The following is a 23,178-nucleotide window of genomic DNA, read 5'->3' on the forward strand; positions in this document are numbered from 1 at the left end:
CCCCCGTCCCCCTGTCCCGGAAACTTGGGGTAACGTAGTAAAATTACATTGAATAGGGCACATGTCCTTCATTGAATTTCTGACCAATAGATGACGAGGGTAGGTGTATCAAACTTTGTGCCCACATGTGGTAGTTATCCTCCTTGTTGGATGAGTCAAGTGCATCAAATCTAGACACCTTGACTTAGAATTATGTGATTGGGTTCAAGGTGACTAGGCGCCACCTCAGCTAGCCGACTCCTTGTAACTCATCACAAGCTGTAGGTGGTTCAAGCATATCTCATGATACTCAATGTTTCCAAGTGCCTATTGAAGTGTAGTGGAGAACTTCCCCTCCATCCGCTTCCTTGATATCAAAGTATTCTCTCTATGTCGATGAGTCTCCGTGTTTATGTATTCATTCCTCTTCATGAGTCTTGATGAAGTGTGAATCTTGGTGTTGTAAATCCTTCAGGCAATCGATACAACGTTGGAGTTGTAAAGTGAACATGCTGATCTCCTCCTTTGCATTGTGAAGTCCTTTTTATTGCAGTGTTCAATCCTCCTTGCCTTCCATCCTAGCGTTAAAACTTGATGTTGACATATTCCACTTGCTAGGTTAAGGTGTTCCTTCCTTGACTTACCATGTCATGAAGTCCTTCCTCACATGTTGCTGATGAATCATCCATCCATTTTCTTGGATAGCCTGACCCCTCTCTCAAGTGGTGAAGCTTTCCTCTACTCTCCTGCATGATTAGATCTTGATGTTGGTGGCAGCCAGTTCCTTCATTTGACCACCTGCAACAACAAGCAAACTAGCATCAAACACCCATGATATATACATTTCCAAGTTTTCTAATCTGATATATCCTTCTAATGATTCTCTGATTTCTGTCCTTATGTCTGATTTTGCAATGTTTCAAGGCCTGATTCTGATTTGAGTCTCTGATTTTATGTCTGATTTCAAATCTGTCTGCTACCATGCAGATCAGGTCTGATTTCCACTTGCATTGTCATGGATTAAAGGGGTCTCTGACAGTACTTGCATAAGGTGGGCGGGCTTTTGACCTTCCACTAGAAGTGTTACAAGAAGTTCGGACTTTTAAGGTATCACTGACAGTAGCTAAGGGGAGGTCGGACTTTTCCTGTGTCACTGGAAATGACTATGAGCTGATCGGAGTTTTTAAACCCCACTGGAAGTGGGCATGAAGGGTTGTGGTTTTCAGCTGTCACTGGAAGTGACACATAGTAGGTCAGAGTTTTGAGTAGGCATTGACAATGACCACAAAGTGGTCGGGGTTTTGACCTTGCACTGGAAATGATAGCAATGTAGTCAGGGATTTAAGTGCTACTGGAAGTCATCTCAAAAGCTTGTCGTGGATTTGACCTCCAACTAGAAGTCATAGCAAGAAGTTCGTGGATTTAAGGGGCAGGTGGAAGTAAGCATGAAATGTCATGGATTTGACCCCTTAGTGGAAGTGACATCTTTTTCTCTTAAGTCTTTGCATCTCTTCATCAAACTGATCATGTGCTAGCTTGAACACTTGAAATCATTCCCCTCTTATCAGCATAACATCACCTCCATGTCCTTGGGCGGGATTTTATGGGCTCTTGGAAGTGCTAGGGAAGTTTGTGGATTTCACTTCCAACTAGAAGTCACCACCCTCTTCCTTACTCTTTCATCTCTTCACCAATCTGATCATATACTTGCCTGATCCTTGAAATCATTCGTCATTCAACAGCATAAACATTATGTTCATGACCTTAGGCGGGAATTCGGGTGCTTGCCAAGACAGGTTGAACTTTTGACCATCAACTGGCAGTACTTGAGAAGGCAGGTCGGAGATTTAGGGTCTCACTGGAAGTGACAATGAAGCTGGTCAAGGATTTCAAGGTCAACTGGAAGTGACCTGATTTCTTTCATTTTGCTGCTTCATTGACTTGCTTCATCTACTTCAAGGTCTTTTCTTGCATTAATAAGCTTTATTCATCATTTTTTATGCCCTGACTACCCTTTCCTCAAGCATTCCACTTTGTTTGACAGCTCTCCATTCTTCGACTCAATATTCCATTTCTGATTTTCAAAGCCTATGATGATGATCAAATGGAATGATCAACTTAAATCGTTCATTTCTAAGGCATTGAAAGCTAAACTGACCTCATTTCATCCTAGAGAAGGAGACATGACTTGATCACTTCTTGACAACCTAGGGCACTACACTTCCTATAAGAGAAAGGTTAATAGCTAAAGACACTACCAGACGACTAAACTAAGACAACTAACCTAGAAAGCGAAAAAAAAGTGGGGGTCCCCATTTGTGATAGGGCGATGTGTGAAAACATCACAACAGGCGGGACTTTGCCAAGACAGCTGGTGATCAGTAGAACAATGACTAAATCCTTAATGACAATGATTTGAAGAAAAGAACAACGTCTAGTTATTAAAAAACAACTTCAGACTATACTAGTCCACCATACTTGAAAATCTACTAACATTGAAATGTTAAGGAGTCAACCTTATTAACACAACAACTCATACAACCAACAGGGATTATCATAAGGTAATGACTATAAGAAGAAAACAGCAATTCATAAAGTATTATAAGCAGCGACTACAATCATGTTATGGCAGCGATTGATCAATGCAAAAGATACAATTTACTTCTGAAGATAATGCAAAGTCAGCAACTAAACACTAAAGCAACAATGCATATTAATGTATAGTTAATCAACAAAAAAATAGCAATGAGAAAAGGTGCAATGCATTAGAGATTACAATCATACATTAAGTAGCGAATTAAATAAGGCAAGAAGCGATTGACAATAACACCGATTAGTATGAAGATCAAAGGGTGCTATTAATGATGAATAAATAAAAAGTTTATGAAGTGCAAATAGTGTGATATATTGACTATACTTCAAAGCTTATATTAATGGGTGTGACTCTTCATTGGTGAAGAGATATGTCTCATTCATATGAAGATATATATAAAGGATTGAAGGAGGAGAGGAAGGGAGGAGGAATTAATTGAAAATCACGACTTCAGAAAGACAGCAATCAAGGCATATATAATTGTTATTGAGGAGGGAGCTTATTATCCACTAAGGCAGCGATGAATGTAATTAAGCAAAGACAGTAATTAAGGACAGAGATGAATAATTAATTCAGATAAGGGAGAAAATCATAAAAAATAAAGGGGCAAGCAGATTCCATCATCCATCGAAGGCAATAAGAGATTAAATTAAGTCAGTAACAGCAGTGGTTAGGATAGCAATAGTTCCAATCAAGAGAAAGGAAAGAGGTCTGAAATACTTATAAGATCAATGCTATGCTTTAAGCATAGAGTATTCTGAAATTAATAGTCAGATGCGCAGGAGTTAAGAATAACATCATCTAGAATATAAATCTTAGAAACTTACAACTATGTTAATTAGACATAAATGTACATAATATATTCATGGTATGCTTTACTCATTGTAAATATGTAATACACAACTTAAAAGAATAATTAAGTATGTTTAGAAATGCTTTCTTGTAAGGAAGGGTATGAGATGTAATGAAGGCATGATGGGGGGCTTGTAAGTAGGCCGTTCTAGAACGACCAAAGTGGCGTCTAGGTCTTTGAGAGCCCTTACATGGAAGAGTCAAGGAACCTGGTTGCATTCTCTGCCTAACCCCACAAGACATGGTTAATTTGGGAGAAATGGACTTAAAGGGGAATTTCAATCACAATAAGAAGGATAAGGATGGAAGTGATGAAGGAGAACGGTGATAGGATACCTCACTAGGTAGACCACCTCATGGTAGTTGACCGATGGTCCCATGAGGCCAAGGGGGCTCTGGCTTTCACTCCGCTCTTGGGCCTAGGGTAGAGGATTTCTTAGACACCTTATCAATCCTCCTTACTTCCACTCTCTTATGGTTGAGTTCTGATAAGGAATTGGACATAACTATGGTTAAGTTAATGTTCTTGACCCTAGGTATAGAGAATTTATGTTTGATTATCCTTTTTAGAAGATTTATGTTATGGTTTATATACATTCCAGTGGTTTCCTAACCTATTGCTGGATCTCAATCAGGTACACATCTTGTTCCATTTGTAGTTTTACATAGAAATGGTGATTTAGGGCAAGAACTTGGGTTTTTACAAAAAGGGGACATTACAATGCGAACTTGGAAAATATATTAGATTGTAATGTTTTCTTTAGCACATTTGTTGCTGCGAATGCAATCGATATTAGAGAACTTGACACCATTTGAAATCTATTACATGTGTTGTGATAGCTCTTTTATTTGTTTCAATGGCAGATTACTAAGTAGATGAAGCTACTAACGGTATTTGTTGACGCTTAATAAGTAGATGGCATTTAGTTTGTTGCTTTTCTTGTCATTTTCTCCTTGTTAACTTTGACTTTGATGCCAATGGATAGGCATTGATCTCTTGTGCGTGTTCCAATCATCCACATTAAAGCAAAACTATAAAATCACTTTATTCTAGTTCAAGTCTGTATGTTCATGGTATCACTATTTGTAGAGAGTAAAGAAAACTACTTTATATGAATCAAGGAACTCACTCCACCTTGCACATGTATCCAAGGTGTTATATCAGCTATATAAGGGTTTAAGGTTAACCAATTTCACTTACTCCAGTGACAATCTTTGGGGCTAGGTAAACAAGTTGGATTTGGTTATCATTTTGATCCATCATTGTTCATCATATGTGATCACAATACCTGTTTAGGTATACCCCTAGGAATACCCTCCCGAGTTTAAGCTAAGCTTGAAGCACAGAAGACAAAACCCACCCTTGTTGAGTTAGTTCTAAATCTTGTTGTGGGGTATTCACACATCACCCCATTGCAAATGGGGACCCCCCACTTTTTGCTTTCTCGGTTGTGTTAGAGTATTTGCTATTAGTCTTTCCATTGAAGAGATAGAGTTTCTCAAGTATCTAGAGGGTCATCATGTCAGCTTGGTCTCCTGAGTGGAGTGAAGTAAGTCATCAAGCATGTGGCAAGAATGATTTATGGGTGAAAGACTTGAGGATTGAACAAACTAAGCAAAGTCAGGAGAAAGGGACTAAGTCAAGAGTCTTTCCTAAGTATGTGTACCTTGCTCCATCCCTGGAGCAAAATTTGCCCAAGTACCTTGACCCCGTACCTGGGTAAGGACATTGACTCCCGTACCTTGCAAAGGTCCTAGAGCGAAATTTTTATCAAGGCATGTACCTCACAAAGATCCTAGAGCAAAATTTTGATGTCCTATCCTAGCTGAGGTCCCAGAGCGGAATTTCTTCACCAAGTGATGTACCTTCCAAAGGTCACAGAGCGAATTTCCTCTATGGGTGTTCTTAAGGGTAGAATTGATGATGCTTTCATGTGGAAAGATTGGGAAACTTAAGGTCAAAACCAACCAAGTGAAAGAGAATTTTGGAGTCACATACCTTCCAGAGCGAATTTTTGCATTTAGCTCCTGTACCTTGCCAAGGGTCAAGAGCGAATTCCTTCACAAGGTCGTGTACCTCCCGAAAGTCCTAGAGCGAATTTGAATATGTGTACCTTGGAGAGGTCCTAGAGCGAATTTTAAGTCTTGTCCTTCCAAAAGACATAGACCGAACTCTTTCACCTTGACCTTGTCTTTCCAAAGGACATAGAGCAAACTTTTTCACCTTAACCTTGTCTTTCCAAAGGACATAGAGCAAACTTTTTCACCTTGACCTTGTCCTTGGAGAGGACAGAGAGCGATTTTCATTTTGAGTCATGTCCTTCCAAAGGATCCTTCATGTCCTTGCTAAGGGTCCAGAGCGAATTTGAATGTGTACCTTGGAGAAGTCTTAGAGCGAGTTTTGTCTAGAATCATGTGCGTACCCTCCGAGGGACAGAGAGCGAATTTTATTTTAGGTCTTGTCCTTGGAGAGGTCCTAGAGCGAATTTCATCATGTACCCTCCGAAGGATAGAGAGAATTTTATTTTAGGTCTTGTCCTTGCCAAGGTCAGAGAGTGAATTTCATCATGTCCCTACCAAGGTCCTAGAGCGAATTATTTCCAATTGATGTACCTCCCAAAGGTCTTGGAGCGAATTTCAATACAAAGTCACGTACCTTAGAAAGGACATAGAGCGAATTTTTCATCCAAGTCTTGTCCTTGGAGAGGACACAAAGTGAGTTTTATTTTTGAGTCATGTCCTTGCTAAGGACATAGAGAGAACTTATTCCAAGGTCATGTACCTCCCTAAGGTCCAAGAGCGAATTCATCAAAGACAAGCATTTTGGCGCCAAAACTTATTTAAATTCGAACTGCTAAAAGGGAGAGTTCTAATCTATCAAGTCGGCTGGCATGAAAGAGGCAATTTATCTTTTTGTTTTTATTAAACCAAGTCAGCCTTGCACCCCAAAAGACATGACCTTTACCCTAAGCACCTATAAAGGAGAAGTTAAAACATTCATTTTAATCATCAACTCAAGCATTTTCTTCTCTCTAAATGCGAATTTAGGAACAGATTTAGCGAACTTCTTCAGCTAGGCATCAAATTTTGTCAATACATGAGCGAATTTCATCAAAACATAGCTGAGCTGCTGCAGTACAAGGATGAAATAAGACATTAAAGATACAGATCTGATGTTTTAGGAAGGCGAATTCATCATACAGCAAGAGGGAGCGAATGTACCCAACTGGGAGACATATCAACTAGTGGACTTCATCATTAGACAGCCCAGATTTACCCTTAGACATTAAATCTGTCTTCCATACAGTGAAATCATTGATTATTATTAGCTTCCTCTTGATCAGATTTAGTGAAAAACCACATAAAATCAAAGTGAGAGGTCAATTTAAAACAAGATGTGTGTGAAGATCATATGTTATGTATTTGATACTATACTTGCTTTGTTTTGTAGATATGTAAGGAAGATGATACTACTTCCAGGCAAATGAGCAATCAAAAGATGAAGGAATGACTTGACCATGACAAGTACTTCCTATCACCACCATGCAAGATCAAGAGGAAACTTCATCAGCAAACATTAGAACATGAAGGAAGAGTAACCTACATGATGGAACGATGTTTTGCAATCTTGAATTCCCTTTGGGAATCCAAGAATCGAAGTCAGTACATATAAGAGTTACATTCAATCAAGTACACCATTCATCAAGCATATCATGAGTAAGAGGAGGATCAACCGAAGTCATCACAAGACCTACATTGAGCACAATTGAAGAAGCAGATAGTTTCAAAAGAGTTAATCAAAGTTCGCTTTTCATCAATCATCACATTGAGCAACTAAATAATGTTGAGTATCAAGGGATATCTCTCAACATCCCTTCATGATCATGAATCAAATAAAGTTTACAAGTGCAAGATTGAGGTGGAATCCTAGTCATCGTCCCAGTCACTACCTGCACCAATCAGAGAGGTCCACATCAGCACGTCTTGACTCAATGAACCAAGCTCACCCATGGATGCACAAACTCCGATGTACCTACCTTTGATATCTATTGGTCCAAGCTCATTGAATGTAATTTTCTCATTGGCTAAGGAGAGTTGGTTGTAACAAACCCTAATTAAGGTTTCATTGTAGAATCTTGGCCATTGATGGAGAATCAATCCTGGTCATTCATTGTAAATGAGCTCTCTATATAAAGCTCAAACTCTTCATTTGTAAAGGTTAATAGCAGTAGCGAATAGATTAGCTAATAATGATTAGAATAGAATGGCAATTAGAATAGAAATTAGATTAGGAGAAGGCAAAGATTGTCGCCAAACTTTGTTGTAGAGAACAATTGATTTCATTGAAGTTATGGTGAATTTGATTTGTTGCTTCAACAACTCGCATGGTCTTTGCTTCTCGATTTACTATCATGTTTATTAGATTGAGTGGAGGAATATGTTGAATGTATTTGTGTGGAATCTGTTTAGTCCATACCACTAGCCTCTTGCTGATTGTAAGTGAGCCTTGTGTGGTCAACTGGAATGATATGAGCTTAATTTCGAATAGTTTGTTGACGTGTATTTTGTACACCATCATACACAAAATAAAATACCTAAGGGTATCTTATCCTCTCTTGAATAAAGTCGCTAACTGCTGAAGATTCGCATGAAGGATCAGTTAGGATGACTTCAAGGTTCCTTTTGGTAGGGTCTCTACATGTGGATAAGCTCGCCATGGTATGATGTGATTTGCTGGAATCACAAGGGGACTTACATTTGATGATTGAACTTCCGATCTGCTTTGCTGGAACACAGGCTCTGACTAGCTTAGATTTGAAAAAAATGAAAAAAGGATGAGGGCGAAGAGAGGATCTAATCCTAATACTAAGAATGTAGGAGCAATGACTTGATTTTTGATGAAACTCTAACTAGATCTTGTTTTGACATCAATGGAACATCTACACAAGACTAGTGCGATCTTCTAAGGGAAGCTTTATGATGTTCAAATCATCATCGTAGGCATAGATACCATCCAAGTTGATGCATATCAATGAAGAGGCAACAAATTGAAATTGAGCTTAAGCTGAACGATTCCAGTTGACTACACAAGGCAAGTCTGCAATCAACAAACTGCTAGTAGTATGGATATACGAATTCCACCATCAATCAATCACATTTCCTCCATTCATCTAATCATCTACCATCTAAGATTGAAGACTCAACAAGAAACCATGCAAATTGCAAGAAAACGACATATTTCACCATTACTTCAATGAAAATGGAGTTTGTTTACAATCAATGGCAACAATTTCTTGCCTTGTCCTCCTATTCTACTCTAATTGCTATTCTATTTCTATCTTCTAACTATTCCAACTATCTTCTAACTCTCTAGCTATTGCTAATTAGCCTTTACAAATGAAATGTCTGGGCTTATATAGTGCCCACAATACAATTTGATGGCTTAGATCAATTCAAGATCAATGGCCAAGATTTTACAATGAAAACCCTAATTAGGGTTTGTTACAACCATTACATAACATTTAATGCTTGACCAATGACAAAATTGTATTGCTTGGACACATGTCCCTTCTAGAAAAATCGACCAATGGATAGCCGGGGTAGGTACATCGGAGTTTGTGCCACCTTCCATGAGTTAAGTACATTGAATCTGGACATGCTGAGGTGGACCACACTGACTGGAGGAGTGATGACTGGGATGCCACCTCATCTGACACTTGTAGCTTGCTAGATATTCAATTTGATGTCGTTGAGAGGCTATCTTTAATTAACTCTAGTTCTAACTCCTTTTGTCCTTGATGTGCAAGACGATGATGTACCTCGCCTTGGAACGCTGGATTGAAAGAGGTCGCCCATGTCCCGGCGAAGACCGTCCTGGCGAAGATCGTCCTTGATTCGGCTTGATTTTCCTTGATGAGATCTCCATTTGATGCCTACACAACATTTCAAAATTAAAAACATGATTTTGCAATATATAACATAGATTAGAGATTAAATTTAGGAAACTTCATAATAAATCCTTGAGTTATTATTTCCTAAGAAACGATTGAGCTTATTGAAATTCAAAATTTCAAAAATTCAAAATTTTAAGGCTATGACGATCAAAATTCAAAATCAATAAAACAAATATCGCCATACCTCAGTTGAGAGCTAACTCTAGAATGCAAAACAAGGAATTTGCCTAGGCAAAAATCAAAATTTGATGGCCTCAACGTGATCTTGAAGGATAATGAACGTCCTCTTTGTCAATTCGCCATCCTTGAGGATATCTTTGACGTGGTCTTTGGCAAGTTCGCCCAACTTGAGACTAAGCTCGCACTCCTTTGATGATGTCTGCGCCCTCCTCTTGAATGACAATTTCGCACCTCCTTTGTATTCTCCAAATCGCATGCTAATGAAGGATGTTAAATGATGATTTGATATGAATAAACCACCTTCCCTTTATAGGCGCTTACCTTCATATTGATCTTAGGCCGACTTTGGTAAATAAGACAAATTTAAAATAAACTTAAAAGGCCGACCCTTGTAAAATGAAACAAATTTTAAATCAAGCGCCCCATTTGATTTTTTATTAATTAATAATTAATTATTAAATGCCTTTATTATTTAAATTAATAAATTTCGATTTTTATAAAGGCAAAAATAATTAATAAATATCAAGCGCAAATTTTAAATGCCATTTTTAATTAAATTTGCAATCCATCGATTTTAGCATTGAAAATAAATTTAAAGAAATGTGTTTAAGCGCCAAATTTTTGAAAATGAAATAATACGTACCTCATCGCCCTGGTCCCTGACTGAGGGACAGGAGCGATCCATCAATTTGGTCTTGATTCTTGCAATTTCGACGTCCAAAATCTTGATCCTTACGTTCAAATCGGCATTTTAGCTGGGTCCTTCAAGTTTGATTGACTTGTTTGTGCGAAGGAATGTCTTTAAGATGTGATATCGCCCTGGTCCCTTGGAGAGGGACAGGAGCGATCCATGTGTTCTAGCTAGAATTTGCCACCTTTCAACCTTTGTTCCTCGTTCATTATCTTTCAAATGGCGTCCTCGATCTTGCCCACCCTTGCATTGTCTTGATTTTGAAGGAGCATGAGTGTTTTATGCAAATCGCTCTGGTCCTTGTCCAAAAGGACAGGGGCGATATGAGCTTTTTAGCTTGTTTGACAACATTTGGACGTTCCAAACTTTGATACATCACCTTCGAAAGACGCCTTGGACCTTGTATGACCTTGTGAAGCCTTGTCTTAACGTCATTTTTGCATAAATTGATCAATATACCCAATATCGCTCTGGTTCCTTCCTGAGGGACAGGAGCGAAGTTCAACATTGTGAGCTTGTTCTTGTTTTCTTCAACTTGCAATTATCTTCAATGCGTGAAATGACGTCCTTTCGATTCTCTTGGTAGCTTGACACTTGCTTGTCTTTTGAAATTCATGCCATTATGAAAATATCGCTCTGGTCCTTCAGTGAGGGACAGGAGCGAAATTGACCCTCTAGGCAAAAACTTCATCATTTCATTGTTTTTGATCAAGTCTGGATGCTCTATCATGCTCATTTCGTCCTTCACCATGCCTTTGATGTCTCGATTCGTCCAAACAAGGTCAGGAATGGCTCAACTAAGCATTTTCGCTCTGGACCCTTGGTGAGGGACACGAGCGATTCGCCTTGGTCCCTTGGAGAGGGACAGGGGCGCTTTTCGCTCTGGACCCTTGGAGAAGGACACGAGCGAAATTTGACTTTTCGCACTCTCTATTAGGATAATTTTTATGGAATATAACATTTAAGTATAAGAAATTTCTTATACTTTAAGTTATATTCCATATATACTTTCAGGATGTTTGAGAGTGGTTTCAGACCTCCAGGAGTTATATTGCAAAATCTAGTTTTTGGAGGTTTTTTCAGTTTCCAGACTTAGTCAAATTCAGGATCAGGACATTCCAGACTTAGTCAAATTTCAGGATCAGGACCTCACTCAAGCCGGACTTGCTACCCTATTGATCTCCCCGACAGCACTCAAAATGCAAAGGCCAACTAACAAAACCCTAAAAGACCTAAAAAGACAAACCCTAAAAAGCAAAAAAAAAAAAAACATGGGTCCCCATTTGCAATGGGGCGATGTGTGAAAACGTCACAACATCGTTCTACACTCATTGTTTATGCATTAACTTGAATGGTGATCAATGTTTGATGGTATTGATTCGAACATCTTTGAAACGTCCTTAAAAGATTGCACTGAGCTTCTGTCAAATGTTCAAGTTGATGGTGAGACCTCGCTCGGTAGGGTTCTATATAGTCATTCATCCATGTTCTTACATTCTAGGCCTTAGAATAGACCTTCTCAACCCTTTTCACCATATAGCAACACCAGCATAAGTTACCAAAAAAGAATGGTATGCTTGGTTTAGTGTATTGATTGGAATTTGGACCACACTTAGATTAAATAAGGCCTAGTCCTTATTAAGCCTCTGTTTTTGCTTCAACCAACTGGTGGCCTGGAGAATATTTAATTAACATTGGCAGAGCAGACGATTGATGAATTGAAAACAATGAATTGAGCCAGCTCCATACTTCTGAGTCTCGCATCGTCCTTCTCTATAATGGATGCTAGATACTAGAACGCGGCTTCCTCTCAGGGAATGGTGGGTTCCATCCGATGATCAAAACCATCCTCTTCCTTTGCCTTTACAGCAACGCCAGTAACAAAGAAAGTTTCAAATATTCAATGGGGATTATAAACCTAGATCATTAACTACCATAATATACTGCACAATGCCCCTTTGGGACAAAAAGTGAAGAGGGCAACAAGTGATCTGCCCACAAAATCATCTGCAAAGCTAAAATACCGTATGCTCTTTGACTAAAGAGCATTCCCAAGTGCCTTGTGGGCATTGGCAAACATACAGAAGAATTGATAATGAACTTCACAAGCAAGACTTGAGAAGTTCCCTTTCTACTTGTCATTGTTGATTACAGAATGAATAAAGAAAACAAGAAGAATTGACTTACAAGAATGGGCGTAGTACTAACCTTCAGCCCTCTTCAGAGCATTGTCTGCAGCAATGTTGATAACCCCGAATAAAACTCATAAAACCTTAAATCTGCAGACGATATAAATTCGCCAGAGTTGAAAAAGTGGCATATCGAGTACTTATTTAGCTGGTTTCGATGCCAATGGGAAGATTAGAAATAAAACCCATCTTCTACTCAGTAATGTGCCATTTCTTTTCATTGGATAGATAACATCCATAGCAATGACGGTCTTCCTGCCGGTGTATTTGACTTAGGTGATGACATCTGTGATGAGATTTTCCGAGAAATTTTTCAGAACGGCTCTGGTCTGTTCTTCGACGAGGCTGCAAAAGTTGCCATATAAACTCAAAACAATCCTAGATCTGGAAACATATATGTTTGAGGTGAATTTGAACCGTTGATTTTTTAAAACCTATGGATGAGATTCTTTTCCGAAACCTGCAGATGTGATTAGTTGGATGGTCTTGCAACTTGTATTATTGCTTCTCAGCCGTCGATCCGAAAAGTCCAGTAGTTCTTTCTCAGATAAGAACGCCTTCAGAATAATAAATATATAATTCTAATAAACTTCCTGTTTTTTGGCACACTTTGATACAAGAGCATCTTTAGTTATAACCAACCTTGCATTACCTCAATGAAATTTTATGTCCTTTTTGTAGTTTTCTGTGTTGCGGGTTTTCAGAATTGATCTTTGTTGGGTTACAGAACCTTTAGAATCACCAATCAAAGGAGAAGTAAGACTTTGATTGTGGCATCGTGGAACGGTTTGGTTGATTGAAATGGGATTATGAAAATCTGGTTGTCTATGGATGGTGAATGTCTGGATTTGAGTGTGTGTTTTTTTGTTATCAATGTTCCATTCATTATGAGGATGAGCTAGATAAGAGAATAAGTGTATCGTTGTTGATTATAGGTTATGGAGATCAAAATGTACCATTGTTGCTTATAGGTTTTTTATATGTATTAATTATATTGTAAATTAAACTAGCGATTGTACCTCGGTGTGCAATGGGTACACTGAAGAGGTTTGGAAGGTCAATTTTGTCACAACCCTCCTTTATCACTTTTGGATTTAAAATACAAACTCTATTATATTTTTTTGGATAGGCTATTTAAATGATTGAATGAATATTATAAAAGGATAAAATAATAAAACTCACACACACACATGGAAAATATACATTTTTCTTAATTGTTTAATTAGTTTTCCTCATCCAATTATGGCACATGTTGTAGGAAGAATAAGAAGCTTCTAGAGAATTCTCCACCACCTTGCATGTAACTCCTCCACTAGATCTGATCAATTTGCATGAAGTCCAAAATTGGGAAAGAATCTCTTTGTTTAATTAAATTTTCTAGATAGTGGAGGAGAGGGAATTTTCTTATAAAATTATATGCAAGTTTCAAGGAAGGGGTTTGATCATGTAGTGAAGAAAATTTTCCAAGTCTTGGAAGTAGATCTTTTTGGTAGTCTTATTTTCGTTGCAGGAATTTTAAGTTGTGATTGGAAGGATTTCCCTCAAGTTGAAAGGAAGGATCATAAGGGTAGCAAGTGGATTCAACATCAAGCTCGATTAACCAGGTTCTCTCTTTGTTGTTTATCTTTACATTTACTTGTGAGGAATCTGTAAGATCAAAAATAGTTATAGATCTTCCTTTATATAAAAGAAATTCTTTTTTATTAGATTTTGAATCTTTTATTTGGAGTTAAATAATAATGATAATGCTTTCACATAGTGCATGCAAGGGATAATTATTTATTTATTTTATTTTCCTTAAAGAAGATATGCACATGATCTTGTTAGTCCCGCCTATCTATAGGCGGAGACTAATGTTTTCATCTCTGCCTATTAATTTGCTTTGAAATCTGTGAGAGACATTTATACTAATGTTTATTTTATAGTTTATCTTAATTTATTTATTAATATATTTTTCTTTCTATTTTTACATTTTTCTAATTGGCTGATGTATTTTTTCCCGGGGTTTTTGTTTTTTTCTTTAAAATAGAAATAGATGACCAATCAAATTTGACTAAGTAAGATTTTCTAATGTTAAAAAATTTAAAATTTGAAATCTAATTCACACGGAGTTAAATCATGCGGCGGGTGACAAATAGTAGGTAAGACTTTCCGACTAAGGAAGATTATTTTAATATTATTTTAGTAGATGTCGAAAAGGTAAAATGAGTTCGTGGGACCCGTGAATGGATATATTTTGGGATAATACATAATATAATTAATTGTATTCTATCTTTAATGATCGTGCTGCCAGGCTGGAAAGCTTATCCGCAAGAAGGATTTCTGTGTACCGTATTGCACAAAGACAAACTAGAGGAATTATTTCCCCTTCCTACGTACAGCTTTTTAGATTGTTTAAATTAAATTAAATGAAAAAATAAATACAAGTATTTATATTAAAAAAATAAATCTAATTATTATGTGTATTATTAGTCCCGCCTATCTATAAGCGTTATTAATATATTTTTCTTTCTATTTTTTACATTTTTTTAATTCGCTGATGTATTTTTTTCTGGGTTTTTATTTTTTCTTTAAAATAGAAATAGATGACCAGTCAAATTTGAGTAGGTAAAAATTTCGATGATTCTCTAATGTTAAAAAATTTAAAATTTGAAATCTAATTAAGTCGCTCCGCGATCCCACCATCATGTTGCCTGCCCCTGTTGCCCAACTCCTCTTCCTTTGCCTCGGTGCTGAGAATTAAGACCCCCATCTTCCTCCATGATGCTTTGTATTTTTCTACATTGGCCAACAAAATGTTTTTTTTTACTTCCACCGTCAAAACTCTGTATGCAATTAAATCGTCACCAGATTAACATAATCTTTAAATTGTATACTTCATCCTCAACCTGCTACACGTAACATTCCTCCTGCTATTTCCAAAGCCCTGTAATATCAAAAAATTCGGCAGAAATTGGGGGCATACAATTTAGACCTGGTCAACAATCATTTAGACGGTGAAATTCAAGAGAACTTTGGAAATTGGGTGGAGCTATTGCAATTGAACGTTTCAAACCACATTACTAGAGATAAATATTTCACCATATGAAAATTTTCATTATTTTTAAACAAAATAAAAATTTAGACGTTTTTATTGGTCATGTAGGATATTTTAGACATTTTGTTTTTTAATTTGTTATATTCTTAGTTTTATTTATATGATATCATAGTTTTATTAAGCTTATGTCTATGAAAAATTTAATTATTATATTAAACAAAAAAAGATTATAAATTATTATTTTTTAATGATATTTGATATTATGTATGATATCATAATAAAAAATTACATAAAGAAATTTTTACTTTTTTTAAATCTTTGTAATGTCTTTTTTTCCTTTTTTGTATTTTTAGCTTTTTTATTATGATTTTATTTGTATTTTTTAATGTAAAAGTTAAAATGTAAATTGTATCAATTTTAATATAGTTTAATTTATTTTGAACTTTTTACTTGAATTATATAGTATTAATTTTTTAAATTTAATTTATTTAAGAATTTAATTGTATTTATGTTCAATTTATATAATATTTTTTTGTTAATATTGAATTTATTTTTCAATTAATGTTATTATTGTTTTTAATATCAATATTTAATATTCTTGTATAATATTATAAAATAAAATAACATCCTCCCCATGTTTTACACAAACATCTGCATTTGTACAAATCAATTTTGCCTATTTTTGGCACTAGGCAGGGACTCATGCTGCCTCACAACTCTTGTTTTTTTTTGTTTTTGTTTTTTTAGATTTTAGCAAAAGGAAAAAAATCACATTCTTTTATCTTGTTTAAAATCCCTCTTTCTGAGATTTAAAAATCTCTTCCCTGTGTGATTTGAATCTTTTCAATCCTCTAGTTCTTCGAATGAAAAATCTGAATCTTGTTCTTTAATCTTTCAAAGATTTTTAGTTAAACAATTCTTTTTTGTGATTAGTTAAACAAATCTCCCTGTGAATAATGATTAAAATAAAATCTCTGTGAAATAATTAAAATAACATCTCTGTGAAATGAGTTGAATAAAATCTCTGTGATTATTTTCTCTATGATTATTTTAAATCTCTGTGATTATTTCCTCTGTGATTATTTTAAATCTTTCTATGATTATTAATTAGATAAACCTCCCTGTGAGTTGAAATAAGATCTCCATGTAAATATTAGTTGATTAAACTGTAGACACCCAAAATTGTCCAGTCTAATTAAATTAATATATTATTTATTTAATTATCTAAGCTTAATTCTTCTATTAATTGAATAAATCTTTATTTATTTAATTTATTTATTTATCCTCTTCTAGCCTTATTTCTCATTTAAATAAATACATTTATTTATTTAAATTATCATTTTCCTAAATTAAATAAATATTTTATTTATTTAATTATCTCACTTCCTCTATTAATTAAATAAATCTTTATTTATTTAATTAATTCATTAACCTTTTCTACCTATGACACATGTCATTCATCTCTTAATTCATACACTACCTACCCCTTTCATTATTTTATTATTTCTTTTACCTACCCTCTAATCATAGCCGACCTCCTTTTACACCTCTCAATCTTATCCCTCCATTTCATATAGTGTCTTCTATATAAGGAGATGCTTCCTTCATTATCAAACCCTAATCAATTTATGCACTTGACTACACTACGCTTTTGACATATGCGATCCTACTTGCAATCACATTCCGTTCTTTGTTGAGCTCTTGTGCACATAAAATCTGAGAGCAAATATATCAAGCAAGATCAATGGAGATAGGAAGAATGGAGATCAAAACCCTATTGGACATGTGATGGTATAATCGTTGCGATTTCGTTTGTCTTAGGTAATCTTCATATGTTATGGTGGATCTTTGTTGTTGTTAGGCTAGGGTTTTGTGGTTGAATTCATTTAGCCTTTCAATATTGTTATTATTGTTATCCATTTTCACCATATACATAAACAAATCCTCCTGTAAATACTAGAAATGAAATCTGGAAATAAACCTCCCTGTGAGTTGAAATAAGATCTCCCTGTAAATATTAGTTGATTAAACAAATCCTCCTGTGAATACTGGAAATGAATTCTGGAAATAAACAATCCCCCTGTGAAATCTGGAAATAAACCTCCCTGTGAGTTGAAATAAGATCTCCCTGCAAATATTAGTTGATTAAACAATCCTCCTGTGAATACTGGAAAATATTAACCTTCTGGTTACTGAAAACCAATCTAAAACAATTGATTGTTTACCTATCTTATTCATGTTCTCATTTTTATAAGTAAATACTTCATTGTCTTATATATATATATATATATATATATATATATATATATATATATATATCGAATGTTAAAGGGAAAAAAAGAGAGTATATATATTAATGCCGAAGCGTTAATGGCCCGGTCAAAGGGAATAATTATAAAGTTTTGCATGGCGTACGGGGAGGGGAGCGGTTATTGTAACCGCAGGGGAGTTCCCCTCAATCCCTACAGCCCTACGCATGCAGGACCGCAGGGGGTGATGGGACCCGTGGTCCCCACCCCCCCCTACTTACTAGCAAACAAATAATTTCGCCTTTTTTTATATATATATATACACTTTGAAATTTCAAAATTGAAATTTTAATAATTGCTTTAATTAAATTTTAAGTTAATTAATTTTTTTTATAATCGTTTTTAATTAAATTTTTAAGTTAAATTTTAAGTTAATTATCAATGATTGTTTTAGTTACTTTTTTTTTGTTAATTGCTAACAATTGGTTAGTTAAATTTTAAGTTAATAAAGTAGCAAAGGATTTAAATCAAAAATTATTGTCTCAATCCCTTTAGGGATTTATTGGACTACTTGATCAGTGATTTTGGCTCACTTAAAAACAAATAAGTCTTATTATTACGATTTGATCCAAAATTTCCAAAAGTATAAGCTAATCACTCATTTGGAACTAGTAACTCTATAATTTAAATATTCTTACGATCGAAGTAAACATTAATTAAATCTCGTATGTAAATGTCACTATTTTTACATCATGCGCATTACTTATATGTTAAATTGCATTCATTGATGAGCAAGTTACCTTCCCATTATCTTCATACAAGTTACATGTTTTAATATATGAGTTCATAATTGCCTTTATCATATCATTATATATTAATTAGTTGAGTTGTAGAATAATGGTCTTTTTTTTATCAAATGGTACTTGGTTGCCATCAAAGTAGTTATTCAAATAATTGACTTCAAAAGGTCTTATTATGTACATTATTTTCGTGATTATCTTCAAGCATGATGTTTCCATAGCTCTTAGTTAGAAAACTAAATAAAAGAAGATGGAAACCAAAAACTAGTAGCGTTCGGTATATACGGTGCCTCTGGGTCACGCTTACGGGTAATGTCGTCGTGTTGAACTACTGCACTTAATGCCTAATAAAGCTACATCAACGACGTCTGTGGCATCATCCCTATAAATCGTCAGGGAGTAATAAGGGACACTTGGAAGCTAAAATCCAAGGGGCGGGTAATCCCCCTTGGATTGATAATCTAATAAGATAATTTTCAAATGATTTTACATCCGTTGAGTTAAACCATAGTAAACCCCCTTTAGGATTGGTTAAGTAAAAAAATGCTTTTATGAAATTAAATTTTGAAGAGATATCGTTGTCGATTGACAATTGATCATGGGTGACGCTTATGATAAGAATTAGGATCTAGTTATTTTAGGCCACAAGAAAAAGGTTGTCTTGAGCCTTTGCTTAAGCGCTACCATCGTGGGTAGCAACCGTAGAGAAACTATCTGGGACATTGACCCTAGAAAGGGTTGCGTAACCACTAATCAGTTTACATCAAACCATAGAGTAGAAAATAGAACTACATACTTTACGCCTTGATCCCGTGCCGAAGCGGGTATGTAGGCAGTCTTGGGACGGAGTTGTCCCTCATACTCAGGCGTTCGTGGGTGGGGTCTAGGCTTGGTAAAGGAAGAATTGAGTAAGAATCCTATTTTGAAAGATAAAGATAATTAAATTGGAAAAAGTAATTCAATGCATACTCGGAAGGAATCCCGTATGGATTCACTTGACTTCCCAAGGCTTTAAGCCAAATTTCGAGGCGAAATTCAAGCTTGTATTATGTTATTTAATTACTCTTAAGGACGGCGACCTCGGTGCACTTTTGTTAGAAGAGTGTAGCACTTAGCGAGTGGCTCAGGACCTGAATGGTCCCGATGAGTCTAAGTCTCTGGCCAGAGCACCTCCTATCCCGATTGGAGAGATGCCTACCCCGCATGGGTGGATGCCTATCCCGATTTGGATAGATGCCTACCCCATATGGGTAGATGCCTATCCCGTATTGGATAGATGAAATCTTATGTCCCGTATGGAAAAATGCCTAACCCGTATGGTTAGATGCTCATCCCGGATGGATGAATGCCTAATCCAAATGGATGGATGCCCAGAGTATGCGATTGAATCAAACATAATGATTAAATTAAACAATAAAAAAGAAAAAGAAAAAAAAAAGAGAATGGTCAATTTTGTTGAGTTAATAATGGTGGGTTATTACAAATTTGGGAAAATTTTGGTATATTTGTTTGCATACAAGTGTTGTACATGAGTTCGATTGGTAGGAAGAGATATAGGGGTAAAAACATATGGATAAACAATTAGCTAGAGATAGATGGAGAGATAGAGATAGAGAGAGGCGAAGAGATAGATATAGATTTCTAGGAAGGAGAGGGAGAAAGTTGGATGGCTAGAGAGAGGGAGACATGTCTAAAGATAGAGGGGGAGAGAGAGAGACTGAGGAAGATAGAGGTAGAGATGAATATAAAGCAAGGTGAAGAGGAGACGAATATATCAAGAGATAGAGAGACATAGAGGGAAAGATAAAGATAGAGAGAGATAGGAAGAGAGAGAGCATTAAGTCTAATATTCGCAAAAATGATAATTATTATCTTGTTTTATTTAAATGGTTATAAAATTAGTAATTTTTAATTATTATTAAATAGATGTTGGTTAAATATATTTTTTAAATTATTATTAATATTTTTAATTTAATTTTGATTGGCATCCAACCCTTACCCTTCTTGGCAAAGGGCCAAGTAAACATATGTTTGTTTGATATATTGTTGTATCTTTCTATTAAAGTCATTAAATGTATTCATTTAAATTGTCCAAGATTATTAAATAATCAAGGATTAAATTTGTATCTACACACTTCAATTGACCCTTAACTCTAACCATAATACTAACCTTAACCCTAATTATATATATCTTACATTTTAGCATATGCTTTAATCTTACAACACATATATTTATTAAAAATAGTCTAAATGGATATATAAAATTTCATATATCTCTACATAACAATATAATAATATTATAATACTATAATATAATTCAATTCAAGAAAAAGATACTATATAATTATATATGTTAGTTTAAGACTTAATAATAATAATTTAATGTTATTCAAATTAATATAAATTTTAAATATTATTAAATATTTTTTAATTAAAGATCAAATTTCAAAATTAATCATTCATTGAACCAAAAAATATAAATATAAAATATTTTATATAAATAAAAAATTATTTTTAAATTTGATTTTAATATATTATTTGCTATAATATTTCATATAAATAAAAATTTATTTTAAATTTGATTTTAATGTATTATTTGTTTTTGAAAGTTAAAAGATAGTATTGTATTGATTATCTAAGAAAATATTCATAGTAACATCCCTATCTTTAATAGATCTTAATACATTATTATATGAAAAAAAATATTAAAAATATAATATAAATTAATAAATAAAATATAAATTATATTAGATATAATTAATTATTTCTAACCAAAATCAAATTTTAAATGCATTAATTAAAATAATAATAATAATAATATAAATTAATAAACATTAATATATTAAATATAATTAATTATTTCTAACCAAAATCAGATTTTAAATGCATTAATTAAAATAATAATAAAATTTTAATTTCTATTATTTTATATAAATTAAAAACTTATTTTAAAATATTATTTTATATAAAAAAATTACTCTATATCCAAAATGTAATATAAAATAGTACAAAAAAATGGAGCACATTTTAAAAAGGGATCACTATGCAATAGATAAAACATAAAAATTCACTTGTCGTACTTTTTGCGGTTGAGGACAAAAATCTAAAATCAGTTTAGGAGGGAGTAAGAGTAGATTATAAAAATAATTTAACTTCATATTGCGGCTAACTACTTTTATACTTTTATTCCCATTGGTGAGAGTGAGTCAAACTTTTATACCTTATCTCACCATGCAAGACTGAACCACATGCAAAATGATGGGTGCCAATCTGCACTCTTCTTTGTTTTCCTTATTTCATTACATCGAAGGTATAATCATTTTTGTACCATCGAATTATCGGGAACATAAAAGTAAGAAAAACAGTGGGGAAAAATTCAACGAGGGAGATGACTTTCATCGTCTTGCATCCCCTCTAAAGCAATTTGTATTGTTGATGCTTCAAGTGAACTGCTCCACTTCATATAGGGTACACCTTCGGTTTAAACTAATGACTTTGACAGGGGTGACTTGGAGGTTGTTTATATGTGAAGGTGTGCGGTGGGTTTTGGTATTTTCCAGGTGTTGATGTGTTGAAGAAGTTGGAGGGATTGAGACAGGAAAGGGCCTGGGAGTCTTACAGCTAAGGGAGAGAGAAGTGAAATTTTCGTTTCATTCACTCAAACAGCAACTTGCCTTTTTTGGCAAGATTTCGGAGAAGCGACTTGGTGGGATTTTTAAATTCAACAACCCCTCTTTCCTACAGATAATGGAGCTCTTGCTCGAGGAGGATTACCTGCAACTGGAATTCCGCTACAAGACAAACATGAATATTATCTCTATGATGGTGGCTTGGGGTCTGGTTTTCGAAAGAGAGGAGGTGGTGTAGGTAACGAAGGACTACATTCAAGACCATTCCTTGTGTGGGTTGGCATCTCTCATGGCGGGGGCAATGGTGGGGAAGGGTTTGCGTCAGTCATTCCATGAAGGTATCATGTCAGAAGGAGGGGAAGCAAATGATGCATTTCGCCCGTTCATTTTATGGAATGATGGGGTAGACAATGAGGCACGAATAGAGGAATAAAGCTTGGGATGGGAGGCGCTCAAAGATTTCATTCCGGAGCGTGATGTGGAGCTACAAATTGCTAGGGGGGGCAAGAAAAGGAACACGAAGCGAAAACAAAAGTTCGACCATGAGGATTTTTGGGTGAACGGACTGGGCAAGAAGAAGAAAAAAGATTAGTTTGTATTGGTGTCTTTTGTTTTGGGTTGCTTGGTAGTATTTTTTTGTCATGGTTTGTATTTGAGTACCCTAGAATGGTGGTCTTAGACCACATTTTATTTTTTGATGGCTGATGTGTAGGCAGTTATATGTATTTTCAAGGGTGGTGGTATAGAGGTTTGATGGTTGTAGGTTTACTGCTAGTTATTGGTAATTTCTCTATGTTAAGGGACTTGGACAGGGATTAATCCTTGATTTTGATTTGACAAAATGTATACTTTTTATATTTTATATTAATAATATAAATAATTATCGATCAAAAAAATAAAATTGTATTCTGATTTTCAATTTAATTAAGAAATATAGAAAATGTATATTCAATTATACAATTTGATATATAGAACTAAGGAGAGTTGATGGCACGACCTCTAACTAGCTAACTGGATGCACATTT

The 23,178-nt window shown here is 35.0% G+C and overlaps 1 protein-coding gene across 2 annotated transcripts in view; it reads right to left on the bottom strand.

Moving 5' to 3' along the window:
* LOC131037372 (octanoyltransferase LIP2, mitochondrial) overlaps positions 1-13,267 on the bottom strand; it is a 39,874-nt gene extending 26,607 nt beyond the window's left edge. Inside the window, exon 1 of one of the 2 annotated variants that reach the window (XM_057969496.2) lies at positions 12,437-13,267. The gene's annotated coding sequence lies outside the window, so the exon portion shown is untranslated. The remainder of the gene's footprint in view (positions 1-12,436) is intronic. The other variant, XM_057969495.2, reaches the window with a different exon arrangement.
* Between the last annotated feature and the right edge of the window lie 9,911 nt (positions 13,268-23,178).

This window comes from Cryptomeria japonica, chromosome 3 (assembly GCF_030272615.1).
Source record: "Cryptomeria japonica chromosome 3, Sugi_1.0, whole genome shotgun sequence".
Taxonomy (NCBI): domain Eukaryota; kingdom Viridiplantae; phylum Streptophyta; class Pinopsida; order Cupressales; family Cupressaceae; genus Cryptomeria; species Cryptomeria japonica.